A 6000-nucleotide genomic window follows, 5' to 3' on the forward strand; every position below is an offset into this window, starting at 1 on the left:
TAAATAAATAAGTAAGAAAGTAAGTAAGTAAGTAAATAAGCAAATAAGCAAATAAGTAAATAAGCAAATAAGCAAATAAACAAATACACAAATACACAAATACACAAATAAACAAATAAACAAATAAACAAACCAACTTAAAGGCAGGGAAGAGGAAACATATTTTTGGATTCCAAGGTACTGCTATTGCCACTTTACAATAAACGTGTTTTTATTCTTGTTTCCTGGTCTGGACTACTTTGAATATCTAATTTGATGTGTAGAAAATAAATTGATTGATGGTTTTCCAGTTACTTCTTTCCTTATCGACAGGAAAAAAAACCCATCTCCTGTTCTAAGCTGCCTTTAACCCTATTCAAAGCACAAAAACAAAGGTCAACTATTCTGCTTTTAAATCAGGTTGTCCTAGTTGGCAACTTTAATACCTTTGGACTTCCACCCTCAAATTTCCCCAACCATGCCTATTTAAAATAATATTAATGACAACTAAGACTAAAATAGACAGATGTCAGTGATCACATGGCAGCAATTCTATAGAATGCAAAATTGAAAGCAAAGACAAGAAAGCAGATTGAAGCCAGGTGAGCATTCCAGAAAAGCCACACAAAGCAGTCATGCAAGAAGTTATACTGGTAGGAAATAAAACAACAGCTTGCTCCTTGTCAATTCAGATAGTTGCTCAAATCTAAATTAGTTGCAATGCTAAATGCACGACGTCTCTCAAAGCTCACTTCCCAGAACTAGCCAAGATAAAGGTAATTAGCACCACTCTGGTAATCTGCTTTTTAGATTGGAGCACAGACTGGCTAAATTTGTAAATTGCAATACCATATTCAGTAGACACAACCTGTTTGTTGTTTTTGCTGCAAAAACCAAAACAAAATGCCCTAATGAAGCTCTCTTCTGGAAGCTTTTAAATAAACAGAAGATTAGAACTCCTCCTCTTGAGGAAAAGATTGTAGTGCCTAAATTCATATGATTACTTTGGTGCTAGCATTGAAATAGGCAGCCTCCAACTTGCAAGCTTCATAACTCCATTCCCCATTTTTTGTAGGTGAGTCCCCCCAATTCCACCATAATTAAGATTTTAATGATTTTTCATTTCATTTCATTTTATTGGATTTGTATGCCGCCCCTCTCCGTAGACTCGGGGCAGCTCACAACAGTATTAAAAACAATGTGCGACAATCCAATACTAAAAACTAAAAACCCTTAATTTAAAACCAATCATACATACAAACGTACCATACATAAATTGTGGAAGCCGCGGGGGAAAGATTATCTTAATTCCCCCATGCCTGACAACACAGGTGGGTTTTAAGAAGCTTGCGAAAGGCAAGAAGGGTGGGAGCTATTCTAATCTCTGGGGGGAGTTGGTTCCAGAGGGCCGGGGCCGCCACAGAGAAGGCTCTTCCCCTGGGTCCCGCCAAACGACATTGTTTAGTTGACAGGACCCAGAGAAGGCCAACTCTGTGGGACCTAATTGGTCGCTGGAATTCGTGCGGCAGAAGGCGGTCCCGGAGATAACCTGGTCCGATGTCATGAAGGGCTTTATAGGTCATAACCAACACTTTGAATTGGGACCGGAAACTGATCGGCAACCAATGCAGACTGCGGAGTGTTGGTGTGACATGGGCATATTTAGAAAAGCCCATGATTGCTCTCGCAGCTGCATTCTGCACGATCTGAAGTTTCCGAACACTTTTCAAAGGTAGCCCCATGTAGAGACCGTTACAGTAGTCGAGCCTCGAGGTGATGAGGGCATGAGTGACTGTGAGCAGTGACTCCCGATCCAAATAGGGCCGCAACTGGTGCACCAGGCGAACCTGGGCAAACGCCCCCCTCGCCACAGCTGAAAGATGTTTCTCTAATGTGAGCTGTGGATTGAGGAGGACGCCCAAGTTGCGGACCCTCTCTGAGGGGGTTAATAATTCCCCCCCCCAGGGTAATGGATGGACAGATGGAATTGTCCTTGGGAGGCAAAACCCACAGCCACTCCGTCTTATCAGGGTTGAGTTTGAGTCTGTTGACACCCATCCAGGCCCCAACAGCCTCCAGGCACCGGCACATCACTTCCACTGCTTCACTGACTGGGCAAGGGGTGGAGATGTAAAGCTGGGTATCATCTGCGTATTGATGATACCTCACCCCATGCCCTTGGATGATCTCACCCAGCGGTTTCATGTAGAGTAACCTAGAGGTCGACCTCTGACCCCCCCACTAACACTGAGTGCGACCGACCGGAGAGGTAGGGGGAGAACCACTGAAGAACAGTGCCTCCCACCCCCAACCCCCCCAGCCAGCGCAGAAGGATACCATGGTCGATGGTATCGAAAACCACTGAGAGGTCAAGGAGCACCAGGACAGAGGATAAACCCCTGTCCCGGGGTCGCCTCCATGTTTTGTTTTACTTTTGTTTATTTTGGCAAATTACTATGCTCTAAAAGAGATAGTTGAAGTTTCTGAGAGTCATTAGAATTAAACAGAGATAGATTTGATTAGTAGTTGGATCAAACCCAGCCAGAAAATACAAAGGTTTCAAACTGGTTTTACAAAGCTCATCCTTATCTCATCCAATACTTGGCTGAGCATCCAATCAAATCAACAGCTTAGGTTAAATTCTAATGTTTTTCTTTCTTTCTTCTCCCTCAGCAGCTCCAAATGGTAAAATATATTGAGCAGCCAAGGATCCATAACAGTTATGAATTACTAGGTAGGAGAAAACAATATTTTAAGAGACCAGTCCACCGCTCTCCTTTCACTGAAACTGAAGCAAAATGTTTACTCAGTTGCAAAATCATGATAGGAATCAAGAAAAACATTACAATTTACAAAAGAAGGAGGGAGATTTTTCTATGTTCCAGAGAAAAAAAAATGTAGGAAGACTTCTGTTTTTAATACAATGAGGATGGAACACCCATTGTCATATGGAAATATCTTCCAAGGATAGTGGTGATGGGAGGGGTTATGTACGGATAACTGGATGAGAGGGAGAACAAGCAGGGGTTGACATCATAATATAACAGCACAGAACAGACCAAAAAATAAACCCAATTTAGTCTGCAGCCCACTGGTACAACGTATGTTTTGCAGGCATTAAAACTCAATGTTTTAATCATCCCCTGTTTTTGCAATATCACAGTTAGGCTTAGAAAAGCCTTTAAGTGTCTCAGGCAAGGAAAGTAGCCAAGTTTAGAGAACTAAACTGTTCTAATGATTTTGAAAGAAAGGAGCTTTAAATGTTAATTAAACCAGAAACCTTAAGTGCACACCCAGAATTTAACTGATACATGTTTTGCAGGCACAGAAATAAATAAGCTGTACCTGTTAATTTGCTGTATTTCAGAAGATATTTAAAAAGCCATAGGAACTAGGCAATCCCATCTTTAAACTTTATTTTATTTATTTGTTTGTTTGTTCATTTTGTCAAATACGTATTGGTAGTATACAAAGATATAATAATCTTTATATACATGATACTAGTAGGAGAGAAACATTAGGACAGGGGACAGGAGGCATGCTGGTGCACTTATACATGCCCTTCTTAGGAATCGGGAGAGGTCAACAGTGAATAGCCTAAGGGTAAAGTCTTGGGGGTTAGGTGATGATAATAGAGAGTCAGGTAGTGAGTTCCATGCATTAACTACTTGGTTACTAAAGCTTATTTCCTGCAGTCAAGTTTGGAGCGGTTTACTTTAAGTTTGTATCTGTTGGGTGCTCCTATGTTGTTGTGGTTGAAGCTGAAATAGTCGTTGACAGGAAGGATGTAACCCTGTAATCTACAACTCTTACACTGTAAAAAACATTTGTACCACTCAACTTGACCAAGGTAATTCAATTGATGCAATCTATATTGACTTTTGCAAAGCCTTTGACTCAGTTGTCCACGACAAACTTCTTCTGAAACTCAAATCCTACAGCATCTCTGGACTACTACACAACTGATTAACAGCATTCCTATCTAACAGACAACAAGTGGTCAAAATAGGAAGTGCCACTTCTCTTCCTGCTCCTGTTAACAGTGGTGTCCATCAAAGTAGTGTTTTAGGACCCACATTATTCATACTATACATAAATGATATTTGCGATTGCATCACTAGCAATTGCGTTCTCTTTGCAAATGATGTCAAACTATTTAATACCACCGACAATACTGCTACCCTTCAAAAAGACCTTAACCACGTAGCAGAATGGTCTAAAACCTGGCAACTTCAAATCTCCACCACTAAATGCTCTGTCTTACACATTGGTAAAAAGAATCAGAATACTAAATATAAACTTGGAGGAATTGAACTTATTGATAACCCTCAATCTGTCAAAGACCTTGGAGTACTCATATCCAATGACCTAAGTCTTAGAGCCCAATGCAACATTGCCAAAAAGGCTTTAAGAGTTGTTAACCTAATCCTTCGCAGCTTGTTCTCTGGTAATTTTGAACTGCTAACAAGAGCTTACAAAACATTTGTCAGACCAATCCTAGAATACAGCTCCCCTGTATGGAACCCACATTGCATATCTGATATCAACACAATTGAGAGAGTCCAGAAATAATTCACAAAAAGAGTCCTTCACTCCTCTTCTCACAACAAAATACCTTACTCTGCCAGACTTGAAATTCTTGGTTTAGACAACTTACAACTCCGTTGTCTCCGTTCCGACTTAATTATATTTCATAAAATCATATACCAAAATATCTTACCTGTTAACGACTACTTCACCTTCAACCGCAACAACATACAAGCATGAAATCAATTTAAACTAATCCAAACTTGACTGCAAAAAATACAACTTCAGCAACAGAGTAATCAACGCCTGGAATGCACTACCTGATTCTGTGGTTTCTACTTCTAACCCCAAAACCTTTAACCTTAGACTATCTACAATCGACTTCTCCCCCTTTCTAAGAGGTCTGTAAGGGGCGTGCATAAGCACACCACTGTGCCTACTGTCCCTGTCCTATTGGCTTCTTTTGTTACTTTTTATCATTACTTATCTAATGTTTTATTTGTACAAATTACCACCCTATAATTGTTTGACAAATAAATAAATAAACAAACAAACAAACAAATAAATAAATGGATGTTGTAGCATATGATTTTATTGGCTATGCTTAGGTCATGTTTAAGGCAATGCAGTTCTAAACTTTCTAAACCTAGGATTGTAAGTCTAGTTGTGTAGATTATTCTGTTACAAGTGGAGGAATGGAGGGCTCTTCTAGTAAAGTATCTCTGGACATTTTCTAGAGTGTTTGTGAGTAGGTTGTTAATTTCTAGGCGGAGGACAATTGATTAGCTTGTGATTGATTCCATGAGTTTGCATGTGATGCAGCATAGAGAGATTTATTTATTTATTTATTTATTTATTTATTTATTTTGTCCAATACACAATGAGGGTTTTAGTGGGTATATATCAATATACACATAGTAAAATACATGATGGTTATAGAGGAGATACTCATAGTAAAATATATCTAAGAAATAATAGAAAAGAAGATATAGGAATAGAATATATCAATGAAAGAATAGAAGAAGAGATATAGGAATAGAGGAAAGGTATAGGAGATATAGGAGAGCAATAGGACAGGGGATGGAAGGCACTCTAGTGCACTTGTACTCGCCCCTTACTGACCTCTTAGGAATCTGGATAGGTCAACCGTAGATAATCTAAAGGTAAAGTGTTGGGGGTTTGGGGATGGCACTATGGAGTCCGGTAATGAGTTCCATGCTTCGACAACTCAGTTACTGAAGTCATATTTTTTACAGTCAACTTTGGAGCGGTTAATATTAAGTTTAAATCTGTTGTGTGCTCTTGTGTTGTTGTGGTTGAAGCTGAAGTAGTCACCGACAGGCAGGACGTTGCAGCATATGATCTTGTGGGCAATACTTAGATCTTGTTTAAGGCGTCTTAGTTCTAAACTTTCTAGGCCCAGGATTGAAAGTCTAGTCTCATGGGGTATTCTATTTCGAGTGGAGTGAAGGGCTCTTCTGGTGAAGTATCTTT

The sequence above is a fragment of the Erythrolamprus reginae genome, unplaced genomic scaffold (genome assembly GCF_031021105.1).
Source record: "Erythrolamprus reginae isolate rEryReg1 unplaced genomic scaffold, rEryReg1.hap1 H_2, whole genome shotgun sequence".
NCBI lineage: Eukaryota > Metazoa > Chordata > Lepidosauria > Squamata > Dipsadidae > Erythrolamprus > Erythrolamprus reginae.